Source organism: Hemibagrus wyckioides, linkage group LG07, assembly GCF_019097595.1.
Source record: "Hemibagrus wyckioides isolate EC202008001 linkage group LG07, SWU_Hwy_1.0, whole genome shotgun sequence".
Lineage (NCBI taxonomy): Eukaryota > Metazoa > Chordata > Actinopteri > Siluriformes > Bagridae > Hemibagrus > Hemibagrus wyckioides.
The window spans coordinates 20,528,418-20,543,673 of record NC_080716.1 but is presented as its reverse complement, the minus strand read 5'-3'; the positions used below and the strand labels follow the sequence as shown (position 1 = coordinate 20,543,673).

General features: G+C 37.0%; 1 non-coding gene and 1 pseudogene across 1 annotated transcript; both read right to left on the bottom strand.

Annotated features, from left to right (window-relative positions):
* Positions 1-397: 397 nt before the first annotated feature.
* On the bottom strand, positions 398-590 carry LOC131357017 (U2 spliceosomal RNA). Its single transcript, XR_009205213.1, has one exon. It is a non-coding gene; the product is annotated as a U2 spliceosomal RNA (small nuclear RNA).
* Positions 591-2,058: 1,468 nt separating this feature from the next.
* On the bottom strand, positions 2,059-7,777 carry LOC131355722 (interferon-induced very large GTPase 1-like; annotated as a pseudogene).
* Between the last annotated feature and the right edge of the window lie 7,479 nt (positions 7,778-15,256).

The window sequence follows — 15,256 nt, the reverse complement described above, 5'->3', positions numbered from 1 at the left end:
AAGTTCTCCAGATGGTTCTCTATAGATGTAGATGGTTCAGCTAGCGGGTGCTGCAGTATTGAGTTCATGAAACCTGTCTGAAAAAGGAAAAAAGAAGACGAAAGACAAACAAACAAGACAAAATGTGTGGGTTTTCTTTTTTTTTTCTTTTAGACCTCACAGGTGTCAACTCCCTGGCATGACAATGCAAAAGCCTAGAGGTGATACTCTTAAACAAATCATTCAATGGGAGTAAGATCCACAGAGTTGGCCCCCCAACTGTCAGCTAGTTCACAGGTCCTGATCACTGTCTGATTTGATCACCATTTTGTGATCAAGAGCTGGGATATGTAAATAATTATTCAAAGAGAAATGTTACAATAGATTCCAAAGTGACCTCAAAATATGTTTCCCTACAGAGGGAACTGGATTAACATGGACTCGCAAAACTCCATAGACACAATACAAGACTGATGTGTTGAGCAAAACCCTATTCCATCTCACTGTTACAAAAACTAAATTTACATTTAAACATATAGCCCCTGAATAGGGGACATATCAGATATTAAACTGATAAGAACAGATACTACACTATAGCAAAATGTAACATTATTTACAAAACATCCTTATTATGAAGTCCCACAGCATCATGTGTGATGTGCTTGCCATGTTTCCTTTTAAAGTCCTTTTTGTCCAAGGCATTCTTAAAAACTACCTGAATAATATGTGTGTTAAAATATGAAGACTTTTGGGACACCCTGCATTTTTTTTCAAAATATTAATTTACAAAATATTTTCCAATATATTAGTCTACTTCAGTGGTTTTAATTGCAAATATGTATATGTAAATATATACATGAAAATGAAAGCTGTATTTCTATCATCTCATTCATCTTTTGATCTCAAATATAAATAACAAAATAACTGGCCTTGATACAGCCTTTCTGTCAGCTCTAACCAGTCTCATGCTTGACCTCTCTTCAACAAGGTGTTTCTATCTGCAGATGTTTTTTCTTTATTGAGACTCTAGAGACTGTTGTGTGTGAAAATCCCAGAAGACGGACAGTTTTAGATATCCTCAGGGCAGACATTTGGCACCAGCAATAATGCCACAGTCAAAATCACTGGTGAAAAACATTTTTCCTCATTCTGATGTGAACATGATGTGAATGTGGCAGTGGTAGCTCAAGTGTAAAGGCTCTGGGTCATTGTCTGGAAGATTTGGGTTCAAGACCTAACACCGCTAAGCTGCCACAGTTGGGTCCTTGAGTAAGGCCCTTAACCCCAGCTGCTACAGGGAACCCAACACCCCATGATGGGATATGCGGAAAAAGAATTTGACTGTGCAGTAATATGTGATAGATAAAGACATCTTAAATTAAAATTGGCTGAAACTGTTGACCTGTATCTGCTTGATTTAATGCTTTGCACTGCTGCCACATGATTGGCTGATTAGATAATTGCATAAATGTGTAGGTGTACAGGTGTTCCTAATAATGTGATTCATGAGTTTATATTTATACATATGAATGTTTGTTTTAGAAAGAGTCACAGGTTTACTGAAAGTTAAACACATTACATTGATTTTGATTACAAGGCAAAAATGTTGTAATGACTTTAGTATCATACTGTCACCTTTCTATAAACTAAGATCTAAGTTTTGATTTAAATGTATTATCTTTTATATTTTTAATAATATATATTTATCTAATAATCACACATGCCAAAAAAGTTACATAGATACAACAATGTTGCCTAAATATATTTAAATTGATGGTTAGTGAAAATGAATTAGGTTTTAAATTTAATTCTTACCAAATTAAAGAAAATAACCATTTCTCATTGAAGTTTAATATCCAAAGACATAACAGTAATTCTTGTGCTTTTCAAAATCATTAAAATGCACAGTATTCTCTGCTGGTTTGAATTTTAAAAGAGAAAGTTCAAGGAACTAGAAAAGACCTAATATGGCTGATTTTGAGATGTCATGTGATGTCTTGGGATGGACTAATGGAAGGATCAGAAAAAACATTCTGATATCATTTTGAAATCAAGCCAAAAGTGTTCTTTAATCCCTTATCCTGATGATTTTTCACTAGTATTTACTTGATACTAAAACACTCCTTCAAACGTTTTTCTGCTTCTTCCTTTGTGATTTTTTTCCACACTGGGGGAATATCTGCAGGTTTTGCATCATACTCTTCTGCAAACTGAACATTAAATTTTGACATCACATATTTCCAGTAGTCTGAGGCCTGTATGCTGGGATCTGCAGGGATGTGCCAGTCTGGAAAGATCTTCCTGCATTTCTTGAAAGGATGATCTGCATGTTGGGTCTCTCGGCATCTGAAGTTTCTATCATTGTTCACATCAGTGGAACAAATGTTAGTGACTAATTTCTTTGAGTGTACATCGCTGTGTGAATTAAGTCCTTGAGGTCTGTGTACAGAAGCAACGTGTATTGTATGAGCTTCTCCTCCTGCCTCACATGGTGTTTCGCAGAATGGACACTGTTTCCCGCAGCCAAACACGCTTGAACAGCTCATCCTGGGGTTTGATTTTGAGTGTTTTTAGTTTGTTATGAAGGTCATCCTTCTTAAACTTCAGTGATTCTTCCATTTCCTCCACAGACTGTGTGAGCCAGTGGACAAATTGATCCTGTTTGGCATTGTTCAAAACCATGACTGCTTCCAAGACATCATTTGGAATGACAAGTTTTTTTCCAAGCTCTCTGCAAATGTTCTGAATAAATACCTTTATGCTTTCATTTTCATTTGTCTCCTGTATTACTTTTTACTGAAGGCATCCTTTATCTCCATAGTAACTCCTTTGAGATGCTGCTCTTCCAAACCAAGTTTGTTTCCTTTAGAAAATCAGTCTTCAATTTTTTTTAATACCCACTCCTTAACAAAGCGTTCACATGAACGTATGTAGGCCACATAGTTCTCAAAATTATTGTCATCCAGAAGTTGTTTTAAAATAGAGTACTGAAAAAATGAACGTGTGCTGAATTGAAATGCATGTTCCCCTTGCAGCATTGTATCGATAATGTCTAGTCCCAGTGAGTTACAGATGAATGTCTCAACTGCAGGGCTCAGGCAGAGTTTTGTGAATTCTTCAGCCTTCCTCTGACACTGATCACGATTACTGAACAGATCTTTGAAATCAGCACGGTACTTCTCTTTGAATTGCTTGAGGCATCTGCGTGGGTCGTTCTCTTCAATAAAACTGTCATGCATGGCCTGGAATTCTCTTGCAGAAATAGCACAAATGTGCAGCTTTAGAGAGAGTTCAAATTCATCAGAAAAATTCAATTTCTTTAATGACGTCAATTTTGTATCAATTATATGAAGGATCTCCTGAATGTAGGTGTCATGGTAATCTGATTTTCCCTCTTTCTTGTCATTAATTAACTGCATACATGCATCAATGACACTGTCTGACATCTCTTGTAGTCTCACTGTTTGTTCAAATAAATGACCATGCACAAATTCAAGAGCTTTTTCAAAAACACTTTCTGGTGTAACAACAAACATCTCTTTGCTGTATTGATCCAGATTCCCTCTGTTTAACCTTTGAGAGACAGAGCTTCCCTTTTGTTTCATGTTCATTCGTAACTGTTTAAAAACACTGTCAGATATTATTTGTCTCCTCAAGCCTTTAAATGACAATTCTTCCAGTGTTTCCTGCCACAGGCTTTCAAAGATGTTGTTGAGATTCTCTTCAGACATAGTTTCTGAACATCTGTTTATGAGCTCCTTCAGAAGGTTGAGCATTTTCTTTTCTATTCTGTCAGTATGCGTTTTCTTGATGGTGTCCAAATTATTCTTTCTTGTTCTAATCTCAATAACTGCCTCTAGTTTATTCAGCACTGAGTTTTCTGTTTCCCTCCTAAGGGATTTTGCACTGTTCACAAAGTCTTCTTTGTACTTTTCCACGAGATAGACATGACCCTCTGTTTGCTCAAAGTATTTGTTGAGGTTTTCCAAAGTGGTCTTTTCCCATTTATCAAGCTCTGAGGAGGCCTCGTCTTTTAGGGTCCTCAGTAAATCTTGTAGGTTTGTTTTGTCAAATTGTGATTTCATGATCTCAAAATTGGACACTCTGGTTTCAGCAGATGTTAACCACTTATACATGTCCTTTTTGAAAGACCATTCCCATTTATGGAATTCAGTGCACAGCTTCATGTATGCATCAGCTACCAAGCTGTTCCTAAAGCTGAATATGAAATTTTCATATTTTACTGCATTCCATAAGCTTTTTGTCCACTCCAGAAATTCTTCAATGTTGTTGGTAGATATCTTTTTGTTTACAAGAATGTTCATTATGTTCTTTTTGAAGTCATAGACAGTTTCAGAGTAGCCTGCATTCACTGGTGCCATTGGTGGGTTTCCATGCCAGAGCCCAGGTATATACCAGTTACCAGTCTCTGGATCATACTCCATTACATCAGTAAACTTCTTGTACATTTCTTTGTTTTCCATCTTGGCTGCTGCCTCAGTCATCTCATTCAGCTGCTCTAAGAGAAGCTTCCTGTCTCTCATGTTTTTGTCGTGTGCTGAGACATCAGCTACATTCTGATGTACGAATGCACACATGGGTTTTTTGCCTACTTCCTTCATCCTGAGGAATGCATGCACCACAATCTGCAGAATGTCCTTCATTTCTGTAGAGTTCTCCATGGCAATGTTGATGATGGTAATGTCACTCAGTCCAACAACAAGTGTAGCCAGTTCATTGTCATGTTCATAGCTGTCATCTAGCTGTGCCAGCTCAGGTGATTTCAGTCCCTCAGTATCAATGATCACTAAATGATCACAGTTAAGTACTTCTCTGAATTTGTCTGTGACTTTGATCATCAACATGAACGCTCCTCGTGTGCATCTTCCACTGCTGACTGCAAACTGAACCCCAAACATGGTGTTTAGTAGGGTAGACTTTCCTGTGCTCTGCACTCCTAATACTGTGACTACCATGATCTTCTTCTTAGTTTGCACTAAAGTATTCAGCTCTTTCAGTACATCACTAATCCACTTTAGTGGTATATTTGAAGCATCTCCATCAACTAGTTCAAGAGGGAATCCCTGTAACAGGAGCTCAGCACACAGTTTGGGTAAGTGTAGCATTTGTTGTCGTGATTGTAGATTTTCTGGAAGGGAGACAGCAGCTTCATATAGCTGACCCATTTCCCTCAAAAAGTGTTCAATTCCTAAAGCACTGTTTGAGATCTGCCTGTCAAGTTCTGCAATCTCATCCTTCTTCTCAGAAGATTGTTGACATTTCTCCTTGTACTTTTCTCTAAGATTGGATAGTTTCTTGCGGGATAAATTGTCCAGATTCATTCGCATCCATTTCAGGAAGAAAGATCTCTCAAGAGTGGAACTTGACAGTGCACTTATGAAGCAGGACATAGCTATTGACATTTCATAGCTGCTTTGCTGCTTCCTGAGTTCCATCTTCTGTTCAGCAAGTTCACCTTTATATTTCTCAATGTTCTTATCCCCAGCTTTACGAAGCCTACACTCCTCTTTCTCTATTTTTCCCAGTTTCTTCCAGATCTCACCCTGCAAAGGGAGATGTTCTTCCTTAAACTTTAGTGTGTCCTGTATCTTGCTAGTGATTGCCTTTGCATTTTCTTTTGCATTTTGGCACTCCTTATTGTCTTCATCAATCAAAATTCCTAAATTATGTGCAACTGTGGTCATCTTCTCAAGTTGTACAGTCATTGACTTGATTTTAACAACATCACTCACAGCACAACACAGGCTCTTGACAAACTCTGCATCATTTTGTTTATTCTTTAGAATGATGTTGCTTTTTGTCAAGTTCAGTGCAGCAGCTGTTCTTTTCAACAAATCCAGGTTGAAGGCTTTGCTGTGTGCATTACCCACCAAAAACAACTGTGCTTTTACATGTGTATTGGTGAGTAGCTGATGGTTTGTGTCAAAATTGTCAAAGAACACAAAAACTGCTGTAGAAATCTGACAAAGAAATGAGTACTGAGTCTCAAATGTACTCATGTCCCCTCTCAGGTTTGCAATGGCCACAGGTTCTGGGAAGATGTCTATGTTTTTATTTCCACAAGGTAAGTACCAGCTGATCTCCACCAAACCATTTGATATTTTTCTTGGGATGTCTCCACAGTCCATGTCATGGTGCACAAATGTGTCATGATATTGCTGTGGATTACTGAGCAGTTTGTTCAAGATTTGAGATTTGGAAATGCTACAGTCTCCAAGTCTTACAAAGGACACTAAGGGTAAGTCTGCTAGAATGATCCTGTCTTCCACAAACCCTCTTGGATCAGACAAGGAGTGTGGTCTGTATTTCTTCACAGTATCTCTTAAGGCCCAAAGCATGAGCATGCTCTGCTGTGTGTCACAATTAGGAAACAGTAAAGGCACAGAGAACTGGCACATAGACATTTTCAAGGCAATCTCTTGTTGAAGAAAACTGTCTGAGCAAAGGAAGAGTGCAGTTATGATGTCTAAAGGATTTACTGTATGACTAAAGTCCTGGTTGAGGACAAAACTCTCCAGATCACTATAGAAATCCAAATCCATGTCTTCATCCTCATCAGTTGATGGAAGACATTTGGCATCTCTTGCAGTCACATTCACCATCATAATTTTCTTGAGTAAATCTGACGGCTGGATCATCTGCCACTGTGCCTTTGTGTATCTGTAGTACAGTACTCAGTGAGAGTTTAACAGTGAGGTGTTACTTCAGACCCAAGTCCTGAAGAAAGCTCTCGAGACTGGTTACTGTTAACAGAAAATAAATAAAAGAAGACATTTCAAACACCAAAATGAAAATTCTGGAAAAAAAAACCTAGCTGCCATTAAATGTAAAGATTTGCAAAGTGTAAAAATACAAGTATGGGCATCTAACCCAGCTGTCTCGCTTCTGGTGCCATTTTTAAGCACTGCTGCAATGTGGAAGGAGTATGTCTCTCCTGGAGTCAGGTTACTGATAACTAGTGTGTTAGTTTCGGTTTTGTCTTCATGAACAGTCACACTATTATGGGAACACACCACATGGTATTTCTGTTCTAAGGAAGCAGGTGGATGCCAGGTTAGGGTAACTGATGTACTACTGATATTCTTAACCTTGAAGCTTTCAGGTGGGTTTGGAACTGAAATGAAAAGAGAGTTGGAGTAGTAATGGCATGGTGAATTAAATGGAAATGTTATTAGACATATGTCACTATAAATACTTTAGACTTGTTATTACTTGTATACACTGACACTTTGGCTGTTGAACTCCGGTTGACATTTTCTGGGACTGCAACCACAGTAAAAGTGTACTCGGTGCCTGGGCGCAGGCCTGACACTTCAGCATAATGCTGTGAAAAATTTTGGATGCTTGGGGATGTGCTGCTGGACCACCGCAGCTCATATGCTGATATGCTGTTTACACACTTCCACTGAAGTCTAGCAAAATCAGTCCCCATTGCCTGCAATGAATGTCATATGGTGCAGGAGCATCTGTGAACAACAAAAATATTTCAACTCAGCAATTATGATCAGCTGCTAAAGATTTTATATCAGTACCTTCTGAAGTGACTGTCTCCTCTTTAAGATGTGACTCTGCAGACTGTTTTTCAGAAAGATTTAGTTGCAGCCCTTTGTCAGCAAACTCTCTGGCTTCTTCAGATTGCTTGGTTTGGAAATAGTTAAACAAAGTTATGAAAGATGAGTTCAGTCAAATATCTACCGAACATCCTGGTATGTGAATCAGGAAATCAAATAGATAAAGAACAAAGCTCAATGCATACCTCTTTATCAGAACTCTCCATTATGCATAGTATGATAACAATCAGTCTTCACTGGCAAACTGTACAAACCAAACACAAGATATATTTTAAGTATTTATACACAGGGATGTCATTTTATAGACAGCAACAACAAACATACCAAAGATTGAAAATGTTTCTTATTATGTGATACTGCCATTCAATTCAAGATTCAAAGAATTTTATTAATCCCAGGGGGAAATTGCTTTGTGATGTTACAGTTGCTCTAATTAACGTGGAAGAGAGAAAGAAAGAAATATATATTATATACAAGGAACTGTAAGGAACTGAAAAGAAAAAAAAAACGAAATGGTAAAAAGTAACCTTAAAATAGAATAAATAAGTACAGGTACTGTACAAATAATAGTGTAGAACTGTAATATTAACACATGGCAATATGTTCACAATACAACTGATTTTATTCATTTTAAACTTGTAATAACAGTTAGCCATTACCCATAGCATTAGACTGGACCAGCAATACCCTGTTCAAACTGCTGAAATTTAGCACGAACATTTAAGAGTGTCAACTCTTAACTAATCCTAACTAATCCTCGCAAAATCCTGCAAAGGCGTTTATGGCTAATTTCGTGGCAATTTATACATTTTCATGCTTTTTAATGCGAATTATTAAGAAAAGTTTAGTTTATTAATTTAGTAATATAAATATAAAAGTAAAATCAACAAAATATCAATATAAATTGAATATAAATGTTATTTTAATAATATTTTAAGGATACATTAAGATTGTTATGAATACAACAGTGTATATTTTTTTCTGACATACCCAATTCCAAATAGATAACAAAATAAACGTGACATGTCTGGATTATTCCTTTTACTTTTACGCAGTTTCACGCATACATACAGTTTCAAGGACACTGGGGACGTGACACGTCTGTATTATTCTTTTATTCTTCTCATTATTATCCTTTCTATTTAAGTTTCTGAATCTTTTTCAGACTCATAGGCCTATAGACCAGCCACACCACACTCCATTCTTAAGTGTGTCCCTTAATGCTCTATAGAGCTGCTGCTAATTGGTGGGTTTAGGATCACACTCTAAAATCCCCTTACATTATTTAAATGCTATTATTTAAATGATCACAACATTTTTACAGCTGGAACTAAACCCATTATTTTTTTCCAATAAATTGTAGTCCACACACTTAACCAGAAAAAGGGTCATATTAGGAACTTTGAGGAGACATTAGTATTAAACAGAGGGAGTAGTACTGACACCAATCTCATCTCAGTTGCTCATCAGGATTTTGCAACCCACAAAATCCTAGCAAAATCCTAACCCACAAAAGCTAACAGCATTGCGGATGACCCCACACACCCCTCACATGCACTCTTCACCCTCCTGCCATCTGGAAAGAGGTGCCAGAGCATTCGGGCCCTCACAACCAGACTGTGTAACAGTTTCTTCCTCAAGCCATCAGGCTCCTCAACACCCAGGACTGAAGGGTTCTACACTCTCTCTCACACACACACACTCAGGACTAAACTGTATACAACTCTCTGTCTCTCTCACACACATATACACACACACACACTCTCTCTCTCGACTGTGTGGACGCACACACACGCACACACATAATTTATATTGTTCATTACTTATTGTACTACCTCAACCTGTCATCTGATGCTATAGTTGTATTTTTGTTTATTTCTATTTGCACTACCTCAACCGCTGCTGTTGTGTTTTTGTACAATATTTTTTACATCATTTCATTTTACCTTATTTTATTTCACTTACATTTCATTACACATGTTCTTTTCTTTCTTTTCGGCGCTAAGTGTCCTGTGTTCTTTTGTGTTGTCTTTCTTGTATTTATTGTCTTTTTCACTGTCTTGTCTATGCTCTGTTTGCACCTAGCTGCACACTGTGCACTTTACGTGGCTAAGACAAACTTCTGTTCTAGCTCTGCGGTGGTGTTTTTGTGTTGAACTCTTTGTTGTATGTTTATGTAGCACCAGGTCCTAGAGAAACGTTGTTTCATTTCACTATGTACTGCGTCAGCTATATGTGGTTGAAATGACAATAAAGCTTCTTGAATCTTGAATCTTGAACTCCACCTCACGCACAATGCCCACAATTTTCTGATCACTGCAGCAAAACAGAGCGGGGAAAGCAGATATACCATGGACATGAAATAAGAATTTGTTTCTACATCTTGCTAATAGATTAATATGTTTTATAAATATGTTCCCTGCATTTATACAAGTCAGTGCTCTATTGTTGACAGTAAAGTGACTTGGGGACTGATGAGATTAATAAAGTCTCAGTATTTGTACATGCCTAATATGAATCCTTCTGATCTACACTTCTTTCATTTTTAAGGAGCTCATCCAAAACTGGGATGCTTTCCTACTGCTTGTAGAATTTCTTTTTGAGAAGATAACATAGTGCTTCATGCCTTCACACACACACACACACACACCATAACATCATTTTAATATTACGTAAATGAAATATTTCATTAAAAAACAAAAAGAAAATCATATTGTTGTATATAGTATTTATTGTGGCTACAAATTCCGATGACTTACTAAATTAAGGCCGGTTTTATTCATTTTTCCCTTGTTTAATAAAATACATCTATAATAAAATATAAAAATAAAAAAGCCTACTGATTGGAAGGTTGTGAGTTTGAAATCCCAGCACTACTAAGCTACCAATGCTGGGTCCTTGGACAAGGCCTTAACTCTTAATTGCTCAGTTGTATAAATGAGATAAATGTAAGTTGCTCCGGATAAGGGTGTATGCTGTAAATGTAAAGGTGAACTTACAGAATTTATATTTATGCCAGATATAGTGCTAATGTTGCTGCATCACAGCTCAAGGGTTAACAGTTTGGTCATAAGCATCCATGATCCTGTGGGTTTCCTCTTAGTTCTCCAGCCACCTCCCACTATCTGAAAATATGCTATTAGGTGGACTATCTATAATGCATTTACATTATGATTAAATTTATGGCATTTGACAGATGCCCTTACCAAGAGCAACATACATTTAACTTATTTATATTTATATATATTTAATCTAAGCACATGAGGGTTAAGCACTAAGCTAATACTTCCCCATATAAAGTCCAAATGTGTTAGTAAATGTGCGTGTTGCAATACACTGGCATTCCATCTAGGGCAAAGAGAAAGAGAACAAATTTCTGCATATTTAAGTATATGTGTGAAATATATTTGTCAAGATAATTGATAATTTCTAACCTTATAAATTATAAGTGTCAGTATATGCATATCCTTTCTAAAAGGTATTTAATGTATTTTTAGAAATAGATACCAGATATTTTGAAATAATGCCTATTCAGCTTATCTGATGATAAAACAGATATTTAAAACCCAGCCTGTGCTTACATATTCATCTAGAAGAATTGACTGAAAATAGCATCAGTTCAAAGAATCACCACAGGCCTTCAGACCCCTCGTTTCATTACAAGGTTTGTTTCTGAGAAAATTAAAATACATTTAAGGTTTCACTTCTGAGAAAATGAAAATATATAAAAGCACACACACATTGAGCTGATTTCTGCATCCCTTTCTTGTGCACATGCGCAACTCGAGGTATGGATAGATTGAGACTATTATGAATACAATATTGTATATTTTTTTCATACATACCCAATTCCAAATACATAGAAATAGAATAGACGTGACTGTTTGCATGATGTCTGAATTATTCTTTTTTATTTTTTATCCAGTTCCCAGCATATACACACGTGGACAAAATTGTTGGTACCCTTCCATTAAAGTAAGAAAAACCCACAATGGTGACTAAAATATCTTGAAACAGACAAAAGTAATAATAAATAAAAATTTACTGAAAATTTACTAATGAAAATCAGACATTGCTTTTGAATTTTGGTTCAACAGAAGCATAAAAAAAACTAATAAACCTGGCCTGGAGAAAAATGATGGTACCTCTAGAAAAGATTGAAAATAAAAATGACCATAGGGACATGTTAAATTAAAAAGTATGTCCTGTAATTAGCATCACATATGTCTTCAAACTTGTAATTAGTCTCTCTGCCTATTTAAAGGGTGAAAAGTAGTCATGATTCTGTTTGGTATAATGGTGTGCACCACACTGAACATGGACCACAGAAAACTAAGGAGAGAGTTGTCTCAGGAGATTAGAAGGAAAATTATAGACATGCATGTTAAAGGTAAAAGCTATAAAACCCTCTCTAAGCAGACTGATGTTCCTGTGACTATTGCACATATTATTCACAAGTTTAAGGTCCACAGGACTGCAGCCAACCTCCATGGATGGGTCTGCAAGAGGAAAATTTATGACAAATTGAAGAGACAGATCATTCAAATGGTACCAAAGAATTCAGTACAACTTCCAAAGAGATTATAGGCGAACTCAAAGGTCAATGTACATCAGTGTCAGATTGCACCATTGGTCGCTGTTTCATGAGCCAAAGTGGACTGCATGAAAAACGACCAAGGAGGACTCCAAAGCAACTAATAAAAAAAACAAGACTGGAATTTGCCGAAATGCCACAAAGCTTCTGGGGGAATTTCCTTTGAACAGATGAGACAAAACTGGAGCTTTTTGGTAAGTCACATCATGTTCTGTGAAACAGGGAGGAGGCCCGGTTATGTTCTGGGTCTGCATTGCTGCATCTGGCACAGGGTGTCTTGAATCTGTGCAGAGTACAGTGAAATCTCAAGACTATCAAGGCATTCTGGAGTGAAATGTGCTGCCCAGTGTCAGAAAGCTTGGTCTCAGTCACAAGTCATGGGTTCTCCAACAGGATAATGACCTAAACCACATAGCTAAAAACACCAAGAATGGCTAAGAACAAAACACTGGACTATTCTGAAGTGGCCTTGTATGATCCTTAATCTAAATCCTATCGAACATCTGTGGAAAGAGTTGAAACACGCAGTTTGGAGAAGGCACCCTTGAAAACTGTTTTTTTAGTTTAAAGTTATTTCAGTGACCATTGTGGGATATTCTTTCTTTAATGGAAGGGTACCAATAATTTTGCCCATGTGTGAATCACATGATTTCTTTTTTAAATGTCTGAGTTACATAATGGCAAAATTATGTTATAGAATTTGTGTGTATTATGTTATCTTGGGCGATCTCTGAAAAAAAATCTACAAGTAATAGACAAAAATGTCCTAGTTTTGGGCTCCTTACAAAATTAAGTCAGTGTAGATCAGAATGATTTGTGGTAGTATATATTAGACACATACAAATATTAAGATGTCATATGACCATTAACTAACAAACTTGTTAGAATATTAAGAAAAACAATTTTCATGTACCTATTGTGTACCACTTTAACAAAAATGAATTTTCATCCTTCACATATTCACATCCTAATTCACAACACACATCATATTTTATTTACAATTGCCTGTTAGCATTTGACAGTATTTAATGAAACTGAGGTAGTGACAATTAATTTGAAATTTGCACAAAAATAAATACTTGGCATTTTAAATATAATATCAATATAAATTTGACATCTAACACATTATTGGCACATGCACAACTATTCTCAATTTTTAATGGATCAGAGAGGACATGACAATAATATCATGATCATGGTTTAATAGAACTTACAGAATTGATACCTCACAGCTCAAGAGTCTCCAGTTTGTTCTCCAGTCTCCTCCCACTATCTGAAAATATGCCGCTAGGTGGATTGTCTATGATTCATTTATATTCATGCCACTTGTCAAAAGCAACTTACATTTATCTTATTTATAAAACCGAGCCATTGAGGGTTAAGAACCCCAGTTCAACCTATACAGTTAATAGGTGGCAAACAAAGATTATAGAAGGAGCTCTTATCAAGAGATTGAACTCTTCTCCACGCCACCCAGCCATTCTTTTGCAGAGACTCCCTATCCGGGACAGGGCCATAATTGTGTGTATCCATTATAAGCAGGTAGCTGCCTTCTTTCCCAGTGCAGACACCCTTTGGAGGAGTTGTCCCTGTCTCCACCCGTCATTACTGGCGATCCAAATGGAGGTGCCTGAGGACCCCCCCCAACCCCCCAAATGCGCGTGTACACCAGCCGGCAGGGGACATCATACAGTTTATTTTGATATACAGTAATGTCCATTTTATCCCTATGAAATTTCACAATCTTTGAGAATGTACAGGTTTTAAAAATGTGGTTATATGGGAACCAATGAGATAGGAGTTAGTAGGCTTCTAAAGTGATAAGTTTGGGCTATTTATTCATTTGTTTGTTTGATTGTTAATTCATTAATTCATTGAGTATGATCCACCTCTTAACACGTGTCAGTAACTCATAGTATAATAAGAAAAACACGGATGTAAAGTTAGATATGGATATGCTGATCTACAGATAATTAATACAGGTGGGTATCATGTGATTAATTAGTAAAGTGGCTTCAGTGAACATGGATGCTTAATTTTTCAAATGATATGTGTGGGTTAATTTTTGACTCTTTGTCATTGCTTTACTTTTCTTGTAACCTTTCCTCACTTCCTTAAATGAAGGAACTACTGAAATAAATTAAATAAGCAGGTGAAGTTCGAGAAAAGAGAAGCACTACAGTTCGATTGCGTTTCATCTCAGGTGATATACGCTTGCTTTGTCAGTCCACTGTACTCCAGCAGGGAGAGCCATTGCTCCTGGAACCAGCAGTGCATGGTCCTATACACTATCCACTATGGATCTATGTGGACCGCTGTGTGGCAGCTGTTGATTCCGACCCATCATCATGGCCTGACTCTGAGTTCATATTCAGCCATGAGTTTGTGGTGCAGTGGGTTTCCAAACATTATTGACTAACATTTCTGAGTAATTGTTCCATTCTGACTAACTACTTTATTTCCACATGTCGTAGGTGTCTGATAGATAGCATGTTTCCATACACATCATCTACATTTCACAGCAGGCTGAAACAAAATATTCTCAGGTTCAGTGTAAAGACATATTGCGTCACCCAAGAGCAGAGAAAACCAGTGACTTTTTGTCTGTTTTAATGGAAATAAGCCACATGCCATTATCATGGCTTTAACATGATGCTTGAGCATGTAACCAACATCCTGGTGGAGCTTCACAGTTCCTGTGGTTATATGTAGCAGTCTTTATTATTTGAAATAAATGCAGTACACTTTTATCTGTTGATTCTGATTCCATAATGCCATAATGATTGTCATCAGTTGCCACTCGAGAACTGCTCCTGTTCAGTCAGCCAGACTCCCAAAACAAAGCTTGGTATTTTCATGAACCATCATTTAGGTCAGTCCACTGATTTATGATCTTTTGAAACTATGGTGATGACTAGTCTGTGTAGTAAAACTTGAAAGATCTTGGTAGCAAATAATGACTCATTCATTTAAAAAATGACTGAAGCCTTTGTAACTCCAGAATTTTGTTTGTTTTGTGCAGTTGGCATGCAGAAGAGAGGAGTAATAGTGTATGTCTGTGTTGTGAAACTGCAGACTGCGGGTCTAGGAA